The sequence below is a fragment of the Falco rusticolus genome, chromosome 11, assembly GCF_015220075.1.
Source record: "Falco rusticolus isolate bFalRus1 chromosome 11, bFalRus1.pri, whole genome shotgun sequence".
NCBI classification, from domain to species: Eukaryota; Metazoa; Chordata; class Aves; order Falconiformes; family Falconidae; genus Falco; species Falco rusticolus.
In genome coordinates, this window is record NC_051197.1 from 22,703,291 (window position 1) to 22,726,446 (window position 23,156).

General features: G+C 38.5%; 1 long non-coding RNA gene across 2 annotated transcripts; it reads right to left on the reverse strand.

Annotated features, from left to right (window-relative positions):
• Positions 1 to 421: 421 nt before the first annotated feature.
• Positions 422 to 21,323, reverse strand: LOC119155696. 2 transcript variants are annotated; one of them, XR_005106806.1, is made up of 3 exons: positions 21,232 to 21,323; positions 1,159 to 1,295; positions 422 to 667 (listed from the first exon to the last, which is right to left on the reverse strand). It is a non-coding gene; the product is annotated as an uncharacterized LOC119155696 (long non-coding RNA). The 2 variants fall into 2 exon arrangements; XR_005106807.1 differs by lacking the exon at positions 21,232 to 21,323 and adding an exon at positions 4,117 to 4,423.
• Between the last annotated feature and the right edge of the window lie 1,833 nt (positions 21,324 to 23,156).

Genomic DNA, 23,156 nt, shown 5'->3' on the forward strand with positions numbered 1-23,156 from the left:
CCGGCAGGACTAATACTAATACTTGTATGTATATATTCTTCATGAATCAAGGTATAGCTAAATCAAAGGCCATTTTCTTCCAAATATGTCTTCTGTACACAGAAAGCTATGAAAACTACACGCTTATGACATGCAGGTTACTCGGCATCAGATCCAAACTCTTTCAGAACAGGATTAAAAATCCACGGCTATGTTAGGAAGCTAGCATAATAGGGTATTCATTCCGTTTGAAACACCTATTTTACTGGCAAACTACCTGCAAGAGTTTGAAATAACTACAGCTGTCTTATGGCTGAAAACTTTCCCTGAGCAAATCCCAACTTGCAAAGACAGAAATGTGTTTTATCTCTTTCTGTTAGCGGAAATTTGTCATTCACCTAGCTTGCAGATACATGAAAATGAAATAAAGACAGACCTTTTGACTTGAATGACTTTGTCATCATCTCAGGTGGCAATCAGCTCCTGAGTGGGCTTTCGTGGTGCTCTTGGTTTCTTGATGTTTTCCTCAGCCCTCTTAGGTGCTACTTTAATATCTTCATTGTATGAAATTCAAACTTAGTGAAAATCAATAGTTCTTCCTTTATTTGCCATGTCTTCAGTAAGGATGCATGTAGGATATCCAAATTTCAGCTGGGAGAAGACCTACTGATGATATGTTCTGTGTCATCTGTGTGATGAGAAAGCATCACAAAACATTTCCAAACACTTTGATTTTTTTCTAATGGCTTTGTCCATGTCCAGACTTTTCTGTCCTCTGTAAATACCCTTAAAAAGACTTATCACCGAGAGCCATAACAGAAAGTGTAAATTTTAAATTAATTACAATTTTGTGGTTTTAGGTATTTCCAGAGAACAAAAATCTAAGGCATATGTTCTAATTGATGAAAGACACATTTGTTTTGTTAACCAGTATCATCCAGCACAGTCACAATGAATTTATCACATATATAATACTTTTTCAAAATTTTTTACATTTTTTTCAGTCGGTAACACCCGATAACAGATAGGTGAGAACACTGCAATATTTACTTCAGATGATTTATCACCAAAGGAAGTTTGAATCTTACAACCGATTGCTGAATGTTGATTCTTCACCCAGGGATATTTACAAAGCATAAGACGCACGCACTTAGACATGCATGCACAGACTATACTTACACACATTATGGATATGTTGCCTCATGCAGAGAAAGTGCACAGCTTTCAGATTCTGTTGAGCTTTATCTTTCTGCTTAGCTTCCCTCCTCCCTTGTCCTTTCTCTCTCTTCTATTCTCAGTTAATGTCGCAAATTTATCTGTAACATAAATGAAATAAAAAGGACAGGTTTTGTTTAGAAAGTTCCCATGAACCAAAATGTATTTTTAATAATGTCTTAGTTAACAAGAGATGTTTGGTTCAATCTCTTTAAGTCCTTCCCCACAGCAGCCAACTCCTTGGAGAACATGGCACACCAGATGAGAGCGTGGAAAGACAGCACAGTACGGTCAGCCAATTTTTTCTAGGAAACCTTGTAACACACTCTTGGTGTTTCTTAGAGAAGGAAAGTGACTCCAAAACAACAGAAGGGCACATTAACTCTTTCAAACTCTAACACAGCAGCTTGTTCTAGTAAGGCTTCTGTTTTCACTATTGCCTGAGATACGCAGAGGCTGTAGTAAATCAGTATCTTTTATGCTACCATGCTCATAAGATTTCAGTTTCTTAAAATAAATCATGATTAGAATGGCCATACTGAAACATTTCTTAATTTTCTTCTAATTATATCTCACAAATTTATCATAATTCAAATTGCACTTTTAGCTGTGGAAATATTATGGAATTCACATGTCCCTGGATGTGCATATCTCTGCTGCTAAGCTACCCTGAATTCTGCTTAAAAATAGCTGTCAAAAACAGTTGTACAGCAATCAAATGTAATAATTTCACTATGGCCACTCTGAGGTTATGTACAAAAATACTCTCTTTATATATATTCTTACACAGAATATTTGCAGCACTTAAACTGTTGGAGAAGTGCTAGTTCCTTTCAAGTCAAGATAAAACTTAAAATTCCAGTAAGTCCGTGATTCTGTTTATATAACTCTATCTACATTTTCATAGGAAAATGACCATCTTCAAACAAACAAGAGAGAGGCGTTATCAGAGTATGTACCTAAATTAATTTATGAACACTCAACTAGGTATTTCCAATTTTCCAGCTATGAAGACTGAAACACAACACAGTGGAAAAGGGGGTCTTCAAAAGTAAATATTTTTTTCTTTCTTTTCTGAAAAAAGTCTGTGTCAATCAATTTCACAACATGGCAGCTTCTATCCACATAACAAAACATTTAATGTATTTAAGACTGCTTAATAGAGAAAAAAATACACAGCTTCTGTACAGCTACCAATCTATCAACCTGGTGTGAGGGACTGCAAGTGGAAGCAACACAAAAGACTGTAAGGAAAGCAATCTGAAAAAATGCAAAAAAGCATTAAGTGGAGATGAATGAAGTATCTATACATGAAAAAATGTAAAAAATGGACTGCAAAAAAGGCAAAAGGTATTTTTTTCAAAGGTGATAAGAGGGGTTGGAACTAATGCATTAAATTTGAACAGGTAAAAGTGCAAATTGTGTATACCTGCTTAACTAGCAAAAGCGTACTGGAAATGAAAAGTGGATAGTTTCATGAAAATATGCACCTTCTGGGAGGCAGGAAGAGTAGGAAAGAAAGAAAAAAAAATCAAGGTAATAAATACAGTTAAAAAGAATTTCCTAAGTGTATAAGTTGAATGTTCTAAATCAGCTTGAAAAGGCTGATCAAAATGTCTACAACGGCGATAAAGGCTTTCTCTTTAAATATAGCCCCCTTGAAAGAGACAGTGAGGACTAAGAGACAAAGGATAAGAATCTGCAGATTTAATAAATTTAATGTTTCGCTTCTGATTTTGTTGAGTTAGAAGTAAAAATGAAATGTGCCAGGAACCATATTTCTTCATGTGATAAAGCCGAAATTTAGAAAGGTTTCAGGTAGAAGTATACTTCTGTGCAATTTTAGTTAAAATATGTAAGAAAAGAATTACAATTAATTTTGCTTTGCAGAGCCTTGAATTCACATGGACCACATTACAAAATATATCCTCTAAAAAACATGATCATGATGCGTAAAACTGTATTGAATTTGTTTTTCCCAGTTCTTTATTCTCAAGGTCATTTACACTCACAGACATAGACATACACACACATTCTGTCGCTTAAAGCCAATTTACTATTGTTGAATATTCAGCAGTGGGAGTCATATACTTCTCCCAGTAGCATCATTACCATGAATTAATGGCACTCTTCACTGTTATTTTTATTGGAAAAAATGACTTTCAACTATTATGTCTCAGCTGGAGCAATCATATGATATCTTAGGTTATCTTATTCATGCCACATCTTAAAAATAACTTGAGTGCTAACCTTAATTGGATTAATATTGTAGGATATAATAAGAGAACGTAATGAAACACTCTATTTCTTTAGACATTTCACAATATGGGTTTAATTAAACACTTTTTTTCTTGTTGTTGTTAATTCTGACCAAGTTTTATGAATCAGTCTTAAAGAAAAAGCTAAAGGAGACGTTTTGTGTCCTAGAGGCCCAATTCTGCATTTATTGGGACACTTCTATGGTATTTTACCAGAAACTGCAGCATGTAAGGGCAGAGGAATTGCACCTTGGCAAAGAATAGATAAAGATAAATGGATTTACTTCTCCTGAGAACCTGATAATATGGACTAACAATATATTGACTACTGGAGCACAGACCCAGGCGCAGCAGGGGAATGGGGAAGCCAGATGCTCACTGTGATCACCAGGGATGCCTGGACCTGCTCCCTGGCTGTGTCCTGCCTGCCGGCAAGTGGCAGGTCTCTGAATGCCCCCTTGGCCCCAGGGCCTGTCTGCCATGGTGTGTGTGAGTGGGGAGCACCTGCATGGATGCCTACAACCGTGGCCTCAGCAGTTGCGATGGCCAGGGCTCAAGCTGGCTTTTTCATGGCTTTCATTAACTCCTGCCCTGAAGGATTGAGGAAAATTATTTAAGAGGAAAATAGTGCTATAGAAAAAATCGCATTGACCCATATGCTTACCTGTGGCAACTAAAGGGTGGATGGGATTGATTTCTATCCTCTGCATGGAACAAAATTTGTCCCGATGACCCTTTGCCCATGAGAGGTAATGGCTTCTTTCTTGCTGGCTCCTGTAGCAACGTATTCTCAGTCTGTTGCCTGTCTCAAGAGTAACCATGACAAAAGCCAGACTAATGCAATCAACAACCAGGAACAAAGCAAAACAAGGCAGCTTTCCTTTTCAGCAAAATAAAAACAAGGATTTGTTTTTCACCTTACTCTTGGGCTCTTCTTTTGATAAAGTGATCACAAGTTTAAACACAGAGGAAAATTGCTCACAAATCCAATAAAATTTGGAATCCGCAGCTACCAGCAATACCAGGGGATTTCCATCCAATATATTTGCCAACAGATCAATAACAAGAGTAAATCCTTCTGCATTGAGGGCAATCAAATGCTCGCTAACAGGTACTATCACCTAAATTAATATAATCCCCCAAGTGTCAAAGTTAATACCAAAGGAAGCTTATGCTTCACATGTGATAAGCTGAAGGATATTTCTTAATAATGGTTTAAATAAAAGGAAATTACGTAGAGATTTGGAATTAAATTATCCTAAACTGACTTGGCTCCACTGAAGTCTCTTCTTTCCAGAGACACGTTTTCTTATCCCAGGGAACATACTGGTCCATCAGGACTGTTACGTTAACCAGAAATGAATTCACAGTGCTTTTAGTCTAGACGCTGTCTAAAAGTGTCCTTCTTCTTTTGTCAGGATGTTTACATGCAAATTCTTTCCTGACTTGTAGAAATTATTTATTCTAACATTTATTTCACAGCTAGTCAACTATGTAAACTCCCAGCTCTGCAGAGTGGATTTAGTATTGGCATTTAGACCAAACACTTGCTTATCATAATTTCTCTTCTGGACTATGGTTAAATAAGAATAACGTGGGAATTTAAATATCTTAATATGAAAGAACCCAGTAGGGTTCGGTTTTGTTTTAGGAGAAGCAGTATTTGTTGATTTTTTAGGTTTGTACATAGTCCAGCTCCAGAGTTTGCCAGTCTCTCTGTTTCTCATGGGCATTTGGTCTTTGGGATGTTCCTTTCTCCTAGGATGGTGAATTGCCATTTCTTGTATCAAAATGTACACAAAAAATAAATAATATAAAAGCAGCTAAAGTAACCCTGAAATACTCCTTGCTGTCTCAAATCAGTTAGAGGTAGGTAGGTGAATTTGCCTCTACAATTTCTGACTAATATTTTCTAGCAATTAACAACTGGCTTAGAAGCCTTACCTTTTCAGGAGGAACAGTGTTGCAGTCAAGACTGGGTTTCAGGATATTCACTTGCAGGCTTACTACAGGGCCTGAGAAAACATACCTGATTTCTCTTTGTTTCACTGATCCTTACTTAAAGAGATAAAAATACATAATTTCTTACATTGCCCAACAAAATGCATGGCTAAATGCATTTCTCAGCTGGGGCAGGCTCCGTAAGTTAATGATAGGAAGTGACTTCCATCCTGCATATTCCACATTACCCAGTCGGAATTCAGGAGCCTACAAAAGAACATTCAGGATTTTGTAGAGACATGTGGAAAACTGGCTATGTTCAAACTGATTTAATAAGCTAAGTGGCAGAAAGCAATGAAACACGAGACATTGCAGTTTGCCAGGAGAAGCAGTATTCTCTTCCTAACTAGGTGTTATTGTTTTGATGGTAATGAGCACGATCAGTATTTTGTAATTAGCAGAAGGGAACTTGAGATACCAGACTGATGAGTCACAGGTTCAAAGAGTGGGTGTTTGAAGGATATTTATGATATATAGCAATAACAAGCTGCCTTTCACAAAGTGGTTCACACCTTAATAACGGCACTCTAAAATTGGTATAGGGTAGATGCTATCGCTGAGCAATACATTAACAAATTGCAAGGTGTTTCTTGGATACAGTCAGAAAAGGGGGTATGGAAAAAAGCTGCTCCATTGCAGTAGCACCTTTCTAGACAGAAAAAAGTGAATTCTCGTTGCAGAAAATAAGACAAATAAGATGGGGTTTTACATGTGTATCAGTGAGGACGAGTAGTTTAAGAGAGAAAATCTGTTATTTATGAAGGATGACAAAAAAAATGACCGCACCGATTCTAAACTGACTGTGTTGGTAGGTGAGTCTCTAGCATCATGAGGGAGAGAGAAAGCAAAATGGCTAATTAAGAAATGATGAATATTTTGCATCTGATGCCAAATCTCTTGAAAGCATACATACATCAACATGCTTCAGGTTAACACTGATTTACACGGCTCTTCATATTGTTAAAAATCTGATGCTGAGGTGACTGATAAAAAGCTAATAAAAATACATGGATAACATTAATACAGGCCTATTAGCACTTCTGTTGCAAAGTACATTGCAGTGTTCATGATAATTACTTTATATGATTAACCAAAGAAATCTTTGGAAAATATTTTATGGCCTGATCCTGCAAGAGTTATCTATATGCGTGGCTCAAAAAATACGAGTAGTCTCCTTTGCATCGTTTGGATTCACATACTTTAAATTAACCATGTGAATAATTATTTTTTTTTTTTTTGGTAGACTAGGGCTTTTGCAGAACTAATGAGACGCCAGATGGCTGGATGACACTGAATTTTAGAAGATGAATAAAGAATAATCGTGGAAATTATCATCTGGTAGATCACATTACAATGCCTAGGAAAATAATGAAAGTGAGTTTTGGGGTTGTTTTAGAGGAAAGTAAACAGCTGACAGCAGAAACATGAGCAATAAACAGGGATGAGTGAAATTATGATCCTAGACATACATGCTGGAACACAGGTTGACTACAGTGGAGGTCACAAATTTGTAACATGGAGAAATTTTGGATCTTGTATCCAGCATCAGTAGACATCAGATGCAATACCTCAGAAGCCAAACTTGAAAAATTAATCTCACTTGGGAATGGAAATGAGCACTATCTCATGGATTTAAAACTGGTTGACAAGCTATAAATGAAGGGCAATGATAGATGGTGAGATACTGAGCTTAGGGGAAAGAAAAAAAAACAAACCAAAACAAACCAAAAAACCCACCAAAAAGAAATACTAATGTTTAAGCACCAGAATAATTTGACTGATAAGAAACATCTATGAGAATTATCTAACATAGCTGAACACTGACCAAGGGTGGTATGGTAACTATCACCATGTTGGGAGAGGAACTTAAGAAAGTGGGTTGATGGAATAATGGAATACAGGAATTATAAATAATGGGATATTACAAAAACAAATAAGCATGAAAGAAAGTATCCTAATTAGGAGTCATTTTTAATTAGGAATAATCTCCTGAAGCAAAACTGGCATGATCTATAGACTTTTAAAAATGTTTAGATGCCAAGAACCTTGTGGACCAACTCCTTTTACAGATAAGGAAGTTGAGGCAGAGAAGCCTCATTCCTGCCATGAACACAACATGGTTGCACATTTACTTGCCTGGTTGCTTTTTTTGTGTGTGTAGCATTCAGTTTTTCTCTATTCTAGAATTATTAGTTCTTCATCTATCTAATTCCATTATGTTACTGGTAATTACCACTATATAAGCAAGCAAAAACATTTAGCTTTGTGCAGTCTGTTGGCCATGTATCCCCATGGGGCCATCCACTGCTTTCTGCCTTTCTGTAGGAAAAATACTCTGGCTGCAATGCAAAGGAGCCCTCTGTAGCCACAGAGGAGCAGGATTTAACTCAGTAATGCAGATCAAACAGAGAATGAGCATGCATTGATTAACCATGTCATCATATAATAAGTGTATTGACCCTTTCACTTATTCCTTAATCCACATTAATAAATAATTGCCCTCCACACCCTCTGTCTTCTGTTTGTCATATTATCATGTTATTGGTTTAAAAACGCTAGTGCTCAAACAGGAAACTATTATAAAAGCTCACATAAAGCCGCTGATGCATACTTTCGCGTTGCAAGTACGTGCAGTAAGATAACTGTGGTTTCTGATATTCCATCCGATGATCTAGCAGGGCTTTCATAACCTAAGGACCTTTTCAAACATAGCAGGTAGCCAGGGTACAAGCCTACATGTGCTGTCAAGGTGACAGGTGTCTGATCAAACCAGGAGTCACAACCACTTTTACAATTTTAAAATCTGGGGTAAACCCAAATCAATAAACTGACTGAGGCTATTTCTGAGAAAGAAGAAAGAAAGGAAAAAAAAAAAAAAAGTAAGGAGGTGAAGATTTCATAAGGTAGATTAGTAACAACTGCAAGGAACGCAGCCTCTAGCTATTTTTTATCCCCAGCTGCACTTCCTCAATTCTGCTAGCTAACACTGAGGCACCATTTATTGATTCACACATTCTTCTATTCCACTATAATAAGAAATGTTCTTTTAGATTTAAAATAAAAACAATAAGATCACAGTTTACACTTCCCACTCTAATGCTAAGTAGATGTTTTTTTCATACCATATTAAAAAAAGTTATTTCAATGGCCAATTAGTCAAAAAAGTTACAGGAAGACCACAGTAGATTTGAAGAATTACTTTAACTGGCCAAAAGTCAAATTTTGTTAAACTAGCACAAAAATTGAGTATTTTGGTTTTTTCTCATGGCCATGCTATGAGAGTGCATCTGTTATTATTATTAATTGGTATTTTAGTTTTAAGAGGGTACTAATAATGCCAGAAGACTAATTTTTCACCTTCTGAATCTAAATGCAAACAGATCTAAATAATCAGCATGCCTGAAAAACTTAAAATTTGCCTGCCTCCAGAAGGCTGAATATTTTACTGGTCTGAAGTAAAATTAAATTTCCTGTTATCCTTGTTTCCCTAAAACTTTCACAGTTGCACTAGTTTTCAAACATGAGATCCGACTGATTTGCTCTCAAGATCTGTATGAGCATCAACTACTATTAAAAAAGCTTTGACTCACTGACGGTTTGCACAAGCAATGCAAACTTCCAAAGGCCTAAAGCTGATAAAGGGCTTGAATCATCAAACTCAAACAATTTCCAAGTTCTCGTGGTTTTTACTCTATTACTGCTTCGCTAGTTGACTAAGCAGAACGTAGGCCAGGGTCAAATGATAATTTCTTGCGACATGAAGATTGCTAGGAGGGAGTTCTTCCTTCTTCAGGGTCATCAGTACCACTGATGCCTCCTGCAAGTCCAGGGGAGGCAGCCTAGCTTTCAAGATGACCATGCAAATATCTCATACCAACCACAGGTTTTCTCATCTGAGAAACTCCACGGAACACAGAAAGGCAGTTTTGCTGCTAGCTGTGAGGTGTGCCTTCACCATATCCCACTAATGAAGTATGTTTTTCCTCACAGTTTCATCCATCCTAATGCATTTCTATTATGTATTTTATATTTAGCCCTCCTATTCTTCTGTATTTGCGATTCTGCTTTCTCCCCCTTTTTAACAAATTTCTTTCAGTCACTCAGAGCCTGGCACCTTGCACGGTCAGAAAGACGTACACCGCTATAGCCATCCCTGTCATACACTTAAGTTTTACAAGAAGCCTGTCCATAAACCTTCTGAATTGAAGATAACTTCTTCCAACAGCTCTGTCCTGCAGTGGAAATCAATCACCCATTGTCTTCTGAGTCTGCCTGGACGTTTGGGATTCCAAAGACAGAGTTCTCAACTTATATTTACGGGGCTCCACTGAGACCAAGGCAGGTAAAGCAGCTATCGGTGTACCATGTACCAGATCCCAGCATGACATGCAGTAATGACCTGTCAGGGAAGCAGGCGGTGTACCACCACACTGCGAAATATCCTGGGGGACTCTCTTTATGAATTCAGCATGCCTTCAGGCAAGACTGAAGTCACACATCATTTCAATATTGTTTCATGCTTTCCTTTTAGGGTGTCTCATCCCTTTCTGTGGTCTGTTCTAATCTGTATTTCTAAAAATTTTCAAAATAAAAAGCAAGCCCTGAAAAGACCATTCCAACCTTCCCACAAAAGGGCTGTGTCTTGAAGATTTCAGATTTTTTCACAACCCCCTCCCCACCCTTTTATCTCAGTAGTGGTTTGAAAAGGCAGCTAGAAAAAAAAATGTTTTTGCTAACTATTATCTGATCATTTTAAACAGGAATTGATCGCTTTGTTTTGTTATCTTCACAATTTGGCAGCCGTTTTCAAGTAAGAATTGTGTTTGATGTGGACTCCAGAGCCGCTTACAAATAGTCCTGGAGAAGAAAGGAAATTTAATTTCATACCTTTAGTGTGAAACCTCCGCTGGAAGTAACAATAAACCTCAAGTCCTTTACTTCCTAAGCTAATGCCTTTGTTTGCTGATTTTGTGTTTTCTTTAAGCAAACAGGGTAGCTCTGCCATTTTGGTGATCTTGCATCTTTTGTTTTCTCCCTGCAGTACCGCTGTTTGTCCCAGGTATGATGTAGATTGCCAAAGTTGTCTCACAGGGTTGCTAATGATCTCTGTCCCTCTGTCTTCCCTGCCAGCTACTGCTCCGCACCGAGTGCCGCACAGCCTGCAAAGGGCTGAGGCAGTCCGCCCCGCTGCTGCGTGATGCCTGGGACTTTTGTTCAACTCCGGGGCCATATGAACTCTTAGGGTTGCCAAGATTACATAGTTTGTCAAGGTGACACAAGAAGGGGCAAACCAAATTTCCTTACTTACGATGAAATGTAGTAAAACCAGATAAGAGCCTGCTCCTACTTAGAAATTGTTTGCTGTTACAATAGGAAAGGTTTTGCATTTTCTAAACATCACCGTAATTTCTATCACTGTAAAGCATTTTCCAGAAGAAACTTTTTCCCTTGTGTGCCCAGCCCCTGTTAAAAAGGAGGGCTTAAGTATACTCAAAGGAGCATCACAAATCAAAGTATGCCTGCATATGAAAGTTCCAAAAGTGACACAGAGAGACATGAATCAGATGGAAAACATACACTTAAGATGGGTAAAGGCCTGCATGCAGGGTCTAATATGGTTTTAATTTCTATGGAATGTAAAATAGAAGTGTAGGCATGCATTTCATTTTCTCAGCAAGCTCTCACTGATAACAGCAATTCATAAGCTTTGTCACTCGGAGCCATACATTGTTCTACGCACTTGAGAGCTAAAACCCCAGTGCCATAGACAAGAGCCAACTCTACCAAAAAACTTGCCACTCTTTCTTTTTCTTCTTCCTTCTATCATTAGAAAGAATGCACCATTAAAAACCTGAATTGCTAGCCTTCATACAGAGAGCTGCAAAATAATGGTTACACAGGGAGACAATACTTAAGGGGGAAAAATCAGACTTTGACTGAAAAATTCAGTGTCTCTGTTTCTTTAAATGGGCTCATGGACCAGGAATATATGGCTTGTCAAAATATATATATACACATTTCATTGAATAGCACAGCATACAATCTACATATCTTGTTGAGATATTGAGTCATTCCTGCCCTGCAAGTGCATTATTATATCCTCTCATCCTAAATACAAACAGCTGCAGAGAGATTTTTGCCACACTTCAGATATATCAAGCACAGCAGATGTAGCAGTCTCCTTTTGGTAGCACATATTCTTTCCTGTTCTGAATTGTCTCTTAGGTATATAAATGAAGATGGGATTACGTCTTTGCTAGAGCAGCAGGTGAATGAATCACAAAAAAGCCCCAGTCAGTCTGTGGATAAAACAGGATCATTTACCAGGCTTTGTGTCTAAATAAAGAGCCGCAGAGAAATGGCCTGATTTGAGAAAGTGGTGGAAAGAAAGGAACTGGTGGAGGGATTCTTATTTTTTAAAAATAGGGTCTTAATCCATTGACTCACTGTCTAATTTAAATTTTGATAACTGCTCCTCACTATTCATGTCTATTCACATAAGCAAGCAGAAGTATGATTGTGAAAGGGGGTAAAGATGACAGTTCTGTTCCGTAATGTATTCAGCCAAGGTGCCCTTATTCATGTATTATACACATGAGCATTTTTAATGTGCAGGTTGCAGCTATTTAAAACCTTGCTAACGCTTCATAGAAAAAATTTAATCAGTCTACTGAGATTTCACCTATACAGCATGTCTTTCCCCCCCCCCCCCCCCTCAGTATTTTATCACTAGTGGCATTTGCACTAATGCTGAATCTTTGTCACTAAAGAGTTTGATTTTGCTCTGAGATGCTTGACTAAAGTTACAGCCCTCACTGACATCTCTCCATGTCTGTTCTGATAATACAAAATAGTTTCTGTTTTCAGAGAGAGAGCTTCTAGGTTTGTGAAAATGGGAGTAATGTTCTGCTTTCTCTGAGGTGGAGTGGTGTGGTTGGCAAGAACTGCGGGTTTGGGCCACTCTGAAATTAGTAAGATTTAAATCCTTCAGATTTGTATTAGTGTATTTACACCAAGTTTGTCTAAAGCGAGCATCAAAATCAGTGGCTTACCTGTCCTTCCCAGTACTCTTTAATCAGAAAGGAGTTTTTTTCCTTGCTTGTTGTAAGCTGCATTCCACTGCATTTCTGAAAACAAGAATATTCAGACCTGGTCTGTTTGGTACTGTTGCGGTAATAAACACATTCAGATGCTCTGTTTAATTTATCGGAACCATTTTCCAGGCAACAGATACTTGCTTATTGATTCTGTTTGGCAAGGTGGCTAGAGCATTGCAACTACCCATCAGCAAATTCGTAAACTATTTAGGATTATTAGTATTGTATCCCTTTTCAGGGGATTGCTTAGGTACAGAAATAAAGACAACGGCTATTTTTAAAGTTATCACAAAACTGAAGAATAACAGGATAACATGTACTGAAACGGTTCTTATTCAGTTGCACAGACAAACCATAACTCAATTCTTACATGAAAGAGCTCTGGCTCATCAGCATATGAATTTTGTTAATATCACAACTCCTCTGTCCCTGACTACCTCTGGGTACTGTAATACCCACAAGAAATAACATACCATGACCTATCTTCAAATAGAGGTCAGATATTCACCGTTTGTTTGAAGAGCAGCAATATCCTAGGTTCAAAGTCTTACTCATCTCTGCTTGCCCTCTGCTAAAATGTCCTAAAAATAAATGCATTTAAAGTTTGTCATGGCCTCTGCACAGGCTTTTCCTTTTAGGATAGTAATTTGAATCCAGCACAGGTCAGCAGGAAGGAGCTGGAATTATCCTTCTAAACAGGCAGTTGTTTGTAGCTGCTGGAAGAAAGAGGTCACAGGTCTTGCTCTGCTTCCCAGGCTACCACTGCTGCTGTCACAAGTGACCGCTACCAATTAACAGACTTACTGGGCATCTCAACAGAAGGGTTAGAAAGTAAATTAAAGGGTGACTGAATATTTATTGTCTTAGGAAAAGTCATTGCCATATCCTAGACAAGACTTGTTAATATTCTTTTTTACACAGTAGCCAAATAAATACAGGGTGCATGTGTATAGTGCTTAAAGAAACCTGCTGTTTAGATGAAAGTTGTAAATAACTTTACTATCTTAACACAGAGAAGCTGTTACATGCACAAACACAGAGAAGCTGTTACATGCACAAAGTACCCATTACCACTGTTATTATTATCGAAATATTAAATATAAAAAATCTAAGACATTTCACTATCTGGCCTGCAAGACTTTTTTAAGAACTACAATAAAATACGTTTCATACATGTGTTCACATGCACACGTTAAACACTTCTGTGTAGTTCATCATTATTGCAATTGCATTGCTGTATTTTGTTGACTGTATTCTATAGCAGTGAAACCTTTGAGAATTTTTTTCTCTTGGCAGCCGTTAGGAAGCCTCCTCAGATGCAGATGCTCAGATGTTGATTTTTTTTTTCCGCAGAACAAGACAGTATGAGGCACATATCTTTTTTTTTAATATTGTACAGAGTTAAGAGAATATAACAGCACCTGCCTGAACCTTTGCTATAATACATGTGATATTGCAAACATCAAGGTTACTATACGCATGATAAAGCTGTTGTGTAGCTCACGGGTTTCCCCATTTGAATCAACTATGGATAGAGCTCACATGCTGCCACACAGGCAATACCAAACCCTAACATGCCTCAGCACCTCAGCTCAGCCAACTGTCCTTAGGCCTATAAAAATTTGTTAATCAAAGAGAATTAAATGTTTCTAATAATGTAATTGAACATAAAAGCTAAATTCTACTTTTATTCAGTATAAACATGGTAAGTAATTAACTATGTTTTCAGTTCTGGTACTTTTTAATGCAGGTTGATGTTCCTATTTTCTTTTAGCAAAATGGTAAGGGACTATAAACAAAACATATGGTCAGCCTTTTTGTGTCTGTCACAAAAATTACTTCTGTTAATTATCAGTGTTCTTGGCAGGCTCAACAAAAAGTCCATGAAGATATTTTCAAGAGCCATCAGATTTTCACACTAAATGCATTTTAGACTATAAACAGCACACATGGCTTGCCCAAAAAACAGGCTTCCCCCCAAAAATGCATGTAGTCATTGAATTAAATGGCAGGGAGTACAGCTGAGTTAGAATCATAAATACCAGAAATGTACGTGACATGGGGCTGTGTGGTAGTTACAACATGTGATGGAAAGCCAAGGTAGTGGCGTCATTCCTGATTTCATCACTTAACTCTCACATGGATTTGATGAAGTAGCTGACCTGTACTTTATCTCAGTCCCACCACCTGTAACCTGGGGATAATAGTAATAGTTAAACAAAATACTTTGAAAACTTCCTGATAAAAATGTTAAGCAATGTATGTAACTTTAAAAAAATTCTGATTTTCTTCTTCTCACTTGCTGCTTGGGGTTTGGTGCATTCTTAAAACAGCAGCAAGTCAGCAGCTGTAGCTGAGTTTTCCAGGACAAGGGACCTATACACGTTGCACATTTCAGGTGACAGAATGAACACTGTTGGGTTTTTTTTTCTGCAGAACCTGCTTTTGGGTCACTATAATCAGGGACTGCCACAACTGCTCTAAGGCTTACCGGTGCCAGGCAAAGCTGGGCCTTGTGTGTTAGTAAAGAGTAAAGTGTGTTAAAAGTGGGCTGGGGTCCATTTTAAAAGGCACAGGATTGCCAGGTCCTGTCCTAACCACTAGCAAGAAGCTTGGCCTCTGGCCTGAGGAGCAACCAAAGCACAGCTTGCTCTACGAGCATGATTATCACTGTAGCTATGACATACCGTGCTTGGAAGTATTAGTTTGGGGCAGAAATAGTAAACAGTCCATCTTGTAAAGTACAGAGTTCTTGCCATGATGGCAGCAGCAAACCTGTATTTGCCGGCCGTTACTAGCAGGCTGAAAACAGAAGTTCCAGTTCAGCAAAATAATGTGCACTAGATTTTCATACATCGCCGAAAAGTTTGTTCAATCTTCTGAGTGACTTCTTTATTAAGAAATCAATTCCTACCACCCATTCTTCTGGCAAGCCAACTTCTTATGCTAACTGCAAGATTTTCTGAAAAATAACTGTGGTCTTTGCACCACCACATCCCATGAAAGGGCTCCTGAAGGAACAGCTACACAACCATCTGACAGCTGTGGAGGTTCTCCTTTGTTCTCTTTTATCATAATACCCCAAAAGTGAAAAATAATATCACAGTGCTGATATTGCTGTTTAGCATGCAAAGTTACGCAGTCTCATTGCACCCTTCTTCCCCTCTGTCTTGATATCCATGTGTTACTTTTTGTCTTCTACCCAGATTATAAGTTTTCTAAGGCATTAACTAAATGGAAAAGCAAGACAATGCCCATGTCTCCTGGGTGCTATAGTGTCTGAATAAGAATTTTACTAATAGTATCTGTTCAAGAGAAAAAGTGGGACTGGCAGTCAGAGACCGATGTAGTCAGAAGAACAAGCATTATAGTGATACTTTAAAATGACACTGGTGTCCTACCAGGGCAATGTTCATAAAATCAGAGGGAAACTTAATGCAACTCTTTGTGAGCGAGACAGAAGGAAAGCAGAGGATAAGATCCTGAACTGGAAATCAGGAGACATTTTCTCAGCTTGGCCATTATAAGCAGAGTATTGAAAAGCAGCAAAGAAAGGCATCATGGCCAATCCACAAGAGTTCATATAATACATCACTATTTCACTTTGGTTGAATTGTAAAGAAAAATCTAAATACTAAAGGGAAAAATGCACATCACATTAAAAATGCTATGTATTTTTTAATTTCTTTTGTGGCTTATAGCTACTGGGATACAGAGTTTTAAATTCTGATGATATTAGCAATACTTTCATGGGATGCATTATTCATTAGTGCCCCCTGAAATATCTGCTATTTCCACTGATGGTACTCCACAAGGAGAGAGGAGCTGATGTGCAAGGTTCAGACTGAAGGACTGACTGAAGTTTGCATTTACTATCCTTTTCATCTGAATTTCTGAGATGCTACCAGTGTGAAATTCAGATATAGATAACAGATTTATAATCTATTTTTGAAAGATGCAGGAGAGAGATATAAAATGAAAACTCTTCATCCCAGTGGGTGATTTAATTTTTGAACCTTTTTTTTTTTTTTTTTTTTTTTTTTTTTTTCCCCTGAGAGAAGTTCTAGAGGTCTAAGTGGGAAAATGGGAAAATTAGGGTGACAATAAACATTGACAGAGAGGAAGGGAAAGACCCAGTTCAGAGGCACAGTCATGATGTGCATCATCAACATCACATCCAAACAGCATCACAACCAAAACCCAGCCTTTTAAATCCAGCAACTGGCTTAGCTCTGGGCATATCTCTGGGATACGAAATGGATGTTTCTGACTTCTGTTGTGATGTATTTCACCATTTAACCTGAACTAACTTCAAGAAAGGGATAAATGATTTGGTCATTTAGTAATTGAAATGCTTAAACAAAAGTTTCTGTTTACACTGGAAGCAATGTTTTCATGAAAAGCGTTGTCCATCCTGAAATAGAGCTCACAAAGCAAGGGAGACATGTGATGATGGCCACTAGAGAGTGGAAGGATGTACATGAAGTGCTGCTTGCGAAGTGCTGCTTTGCTTGTCTCAGGAGAGCAGCTGCCAAGAACACTCGAGAAAGAAATCTGAAATCAGACATCTGTATGTGCATTGCGTCCACCATGTTTGCTCTGAGGAGAGAGAACCATATGAAGCAAGACAGCAAAGGTGAAATCCAGCAAGACATCCTACTTTATTGCCATGGCAACCCCACCCTGATGAAAAGTAGAAAAACAATAAAACATCTTTAGAAAAAAAAAATATCAGTGCTATCTACCAAGGGAATTGAGGAAGATGCACTTTAAGGAAGAGCTTGACATTTCACCATTTGGTGACTCTTTGAAACAAAGGTATGGCTGCAGTTTTTGCAAGCTGCAGAGTTAGAACATATTGTACTTGATAAATTATTTAGTTTGTTTAGCAGCTGAATTCTGAATTATAAGTGAAAGCTGTAGTTACAGATTAGAATCTTTAATGCCGCTGTAGCCAGACAGAATATTATTGTTGTGATTTTCCTTGATGTCTTCTGACATCTGTCATCCTTTACCACTAGAGTCACTTTTCCAGCATTAGACTTTCCAGGATGGGTGAATATGAGTGTGGATAAGTGTATGTGTACGTGTGTGTCTTATGCAAGCATATGTCTGAGTCTGTCTGTGCTTATAAAAAGTTTTATGCATTTATGCCTGCTGTATCTAAATTTGCTGTTGATTTTCATGTGAACTGGATTACATACAGGGCCCATGTAGACCCCTCTGGGGTCAGGGAGCCCAGCAATAAGACATCTGCTGGTAAAGAAAGCAGCAGCAACATCTCTTACACCACCATAATGAGGAGGAACTAATATGTAACAAAAAGAGTGCTCAATGCGTGCTGCTGAAAGGGCAGAGCTAGGGCAGGTGGAAGAGGTTCATGCAAGGCAGTTTGTCTGCACAGCTCTTGTGGGAGTGAAAAACTGCTCTCACATGCTCACTCCTTCTCCCTCTCCCCAGAAGGCTCCTGAAATGGAGCAGCAGCTGCAGTGATATAGCCTGCCATTCCCCACCCTGAAGCCTTCTTGTACAGCAGGGCACTTACTGGCACGGGAAAGTGCAATACATACCTCCCCCAGCCTTAGGGAAACTGATATAGTAGCTGTGTTTGCCAAACAAAATCTTTTAATTTTCATCTGTTATTTGCAAACCTTGTTTTTTGTAACTTATTTGCATGGAAAATGGATATTCTAATTCTGTAGAGTAATGAGAAAACCAATAAGTCTATCTTACCAAAGGGCACTTGTAAAACTAAATATAATTCTTTGTTTTAAACAGCATATATCTGATGTGGCTGTTATTGCTAGTATTAACTGTAGCTAAGCCCTTACAGTGGCATCTAGAGATCCTATTTCAGGTTATAATTCCTGTGGACAAGGCGGTGGGTATATCAGAGTAGAAAAAGAAAAATTTATCCTATGGTGGGATATGAAGGTGAGAACTCATTACAAATCACCTGATTCCCAGGCCAGAGCTTTGTGCAATCACCTTAATCTGTTCTCCAGATATGCAACTTGATAGGGAGATCAACATTCTTCCTTAGTCCTGTGTGCTTATCCTTGATTACACTACATAGACATCATGTGCCCTCCTAGCATTAAAGTGCAGGTTCTTCCCAGCTCTTCAGCACTCACCCCAGCAGTATGCCCCATGGAGGAAAGAGAGGGAAGTCCTCCCCTGGAGCAGACGTCTTGGCTGCCAAACCACGCGAAACCCTCAGCCCTGCACTGACACCCCGCAAGCAATGGCAGAGGTTCAGAAGATCTAAAATACAGTCCTATAGAAAAACCCATGGAAGAAGTTTGGCATGGCAGATGTAAGAACACTTTTTTGGAAGGGACACTGATGTTTCATCCCTTTGTAACCAGATGGATAAAAAGCTCAGTACTGTAGTAAACTTGTACCCTTTTTACTCCAAAGGGAAGCTATGACCTTTAGTGTCTACTACATTCATCAGGAACCATGTCAGAGTTTAACACAATACTACATTAGCGCATGATGTAAACTGGAGTTATGATCACAAGAACTTATAACAAATTTTGTGTGTCTATAAGCAATAACTCAGCAGCTGGTGTGTGCCACCCCTATGCTGTGAAAAGCATATACAGACTTTTACTTGAAATAGCAGCAAGTCAGAAATATGTTTGCTTAAAAAAAACCCACAGAGATGACATGCTGTCTGGTACCAAAGAAAAGAATGCTTGGGATTTTTTAGAAATACTTCATACATGTGGTAAGGAAATCTCTGCCTTGTGGTCAAGGTCATGGAGACCCTGGATAATTCACAAAAGACAGCACAAACTGAATTCCCTTTAGAACAGAATTAACAACAGCTCAGACTTTCCTAGTTGAGGATACGGCAGGAATAGCTTTCTCCTTGCAGTGTGTGCATCACTCATGCTAATATTAATGAGAGATATGGCTTCCTGTATTTGCCATCAATATTAATGAGATGCACGTGCCACTAATGTTAATGGGAAATACACATGCGTGTAACTCCCATTAATGATCATTAGATATCCACAGGAGAACCCTCATTAATGCTAATGAGCATTGCATATATATGTAATTCCCATCAGCATTAACCAGAGATCTATGTGCATGTATTGCCCATTAGTGTTAATGAGATACACATGCGTGTGGCTGAAACTGTCATTAATGTCAATGCAATGAGTGCAGCAACTGACAAAAGAATATACTTTATCTTGATAACAGAAACTTGACCTTTGTTTTTGGGTTCTAGCTCATCTTTAAGAAATGCATTACTTTCTATTAATAATCTAGTTTGGGTATTACTTTGGCTGTGTACTAAGTGCCACGCAAAATTAAGACAAAATGCAGAGATCCATTTTCCAGATGATGTGAAGTCTGTAGGTATGTCACAGATCAGAACGTGGAAAATTGTGTATTTATGCTGGTGTCAGTATGTGGAGTTGAACACATGCTTTGATTCTATGGGTTTTGATCAAAATTGTCTTTCTTAAGGGCAATAAATCTCTCCCAGGGCTGTACTCTGTTAAGCACTTGGGTAGCTCTGATTTGCCTTGAACGTAGGTCCTGCCAACTATACTTTCATCAGACCTGTGAAGTTTATGGCAATTTAGTTCACAAACTCTTTTTTATAGTTAGTTACTCCTAATTGATTAGAGGCTGTGTGTGTGGAGTGGTCTTGAATTGTATTCTTAAGTGAAATGAGTTAGTGGAACTTACAAACTGAAAATGTGACATTTTGGCATCAGCCTTTGCTAATTCTGGGGGTTCATCTGTGCAGATACCGAATTTTGCTACATATTGTTAATATTAGCAAAAGCCCATAGATAGTCAGACAGTAAGCAGAAAAGACCTGTTAAAATTAAGATCAATATCAAAAAATTAAGTCCCTGCAATATTATTTTCTAAAAAATGTGAACAGGGCGCATCACACCATAATGTTAGCAAATCTCAGAGCTTCTTACCTAAAACAACCGTCTTCTCTACTGACTAATACAGTGTACAGTCACTTTTGCCTTGCACAGCAAATATAACAAAACAGCATGGAAGAGTATCACACCTACTTTACATTATATACATGGCTTCTTAAGGAAACACCTAGGGAAGGTGAGGGTTTGTGGGACCTACGCCACTGTAAGTATTTTGTATCCTTTTAGTTCCCATATCTGTTCCAGGACTGGTCTTATTTGTTAAGACTGGGAGATAACTGATCAAAAATGGAACTTGACAGCTCAATAAGACACGTTTATAAGGAAAGCAAATCTTCTGTGCTGCTGCGCTGTTCTACACTTAGGAAAACTGAAATGCAATGCTACTGCCTTTATCAGAGAGTGTCCATCCGCAAAGTATGCTGATGAATTGGTATATGTAGTCTAAGAAATTCTTGCTCCTTGACTTATCTCTCCCCAGCCATTTTTTCCACTGGCTCACACAAGGGCTCTCAGTCATGCCAGCACTGTTTGTGGAAAAGTTTGTGGAATTAGATAATTGAAATAACCTGCTTTAGAGAAAGCATACAGTACTAGGGCGCTCTGCTGGGTTTTTTCTTTTTCTTGTGACTGGATTATTTAAATGATCTGATTTATCAAGGAAAGTTGTATCAAAAGAGTTGAGGAGGGCTGACAACTGCTGTGCAAGGACAGGAATAAGCATTTTGAGCAAGGTGGTTACTACAAGAGACAATGTCTTACCAAATCCTGTTCTCAGGTCCACCACTGAAAGTCCTCACGACTTCTGGAGACAGCAGAGGTGCAGCATTCACTGGATTTCAAAGGACCAAAGCCAAGCACTGGAGGACAATTAAAAAACAAATTGAAACCCATGGCTTATTTTTTCTGTGAATCACTTTTTCTATGTGCCCCATCACCTTCTTCAAGCTACACCTGCTCTTAATTGCTTTACTCTTACCATCCAGAAAGCAAAGGGGCTTCAAGTCAGAGGAGCAAATACAAATTGAAAACAAAACAACCACAAAGTGGGCTCCTGGAACAGCATGTGCTTGAATCTAGGAATAAGGAATTTATTGGCACTGGGCTTCACATTAACAGCAGACTAAGAACTAACAAAAGTCTGTCGCAAAAACACGACTTAGGGCTCAATTTTCCTTTCTGAGCATGTAACCTTTGTTTACATATTTGCCGCTCTGGGGCTCAGCAGTGTAATCAAGTGCTCCTGATTTTAATTAGGGAGCAAAATTTGCATATGCAAGCTCGCCTCTTACTGGTGATAATGCCTCAGACATGCCAGCAGCTTTGAAAGAACTAATAAAACAACAACAAAAAAAGGCAGAAATAATAAAAAAAATTAAATCAATCAACTCTGTTTCACTAAAATAAAGGAAGGGGCAGAGATGACAACATAAAATATTTCCAGTCATATAGCTAACATGCACTGAGATTCTGGTTCAGCTTTTAACTCAGGAGGTGTTTTTACAGCTAGTACAGGATCCTTCACCTGTTGCTGGGTCTGAGGTAAATAACTCAAGCTCAGGTTTTGTCATTCTGTGGAAAAGCCAGGCATAGGTGAAAACCCTTGCAGTCCTGAGTGACTGCTGTTTACAGAAGAGCTCCCCCCTCATGCAACCTGGAGAGATGCTTATGGTGCGAGAAGTAAATGTTTGCACCTCAGGCTTTCACAGGATGCTCCAGCTTGCCGCTCCACCTTCCTTTCTGGGTCACCAGAAGCATAGAGATCCTTTCCAGGAGGATGTTGACAAGGATCAGTGCAAATCAAAGCCAAGTGTCCTCTTTATTTAAAAACGATAATAAATTCTGTGTGCTTAAAATAACATCATTGAGATATTCACAGATACACCAGAAAGCTAAGATTTTCAGGCAAGCATGCAGGGGCTGCCAGGGGATTGGAAGAAGTGGGGTTTTTACGTTGGTTTTACTATATGGTCCTCCAGTAAAATCTGGACAGCAGCATTAATTCCCACTGACCTGCTCACCTCCAGAAGGCAGGTCTCTCATTTTAAAGAGAAAGACAGAAGCTTGGCACAATACAATGCTGCTTGGAGCAATCTCCCTTTCCATGCAAGCACCTGAGTGGTTAGGAGGGAATCAGTCCTTAGAGCGTACTGAGAAAGCACACCATAGAGATGAGTATGCTTGTATTAACGTTGGAAATGCAACATACTACAAAATACCATACAACATAACAGGCTCCAGAGAAGCCACTATGGTCCATTGAGTAAAATATGCCCTTTTAGAATTGCTCAAATGCATATTTACATGATAGACCAAAAATACAGAGCTGGTCTATTGAATTAACACTGCAGTAAGCTTCAGAGCTGTTGTGGTCTATTGAATAAAAAATAAAAAGTTTTAAAATGGTCCAAGCGTGTATTTTCATGATATGACAGAATTCTTCATATGACATATGAATGGTGTCAATTCTCAGGCATGTCCATGAGTGATTTCCTTTTTTTCTTTTTTGTTTTACCATTTAGCCTGTTACATATGCCACTTGCATAATGATGTGCAGTTCTTTCTGGTCCCTGGGCACAAATTATAAGAACCTGTGGCAAATTCACTCTATACTAAAGTGGTTTAGCTGCTGTGGTTTTAGGCGAGAGCCTAAAGTATTTTAACACAAGCTGGGACTAGGGGGAATG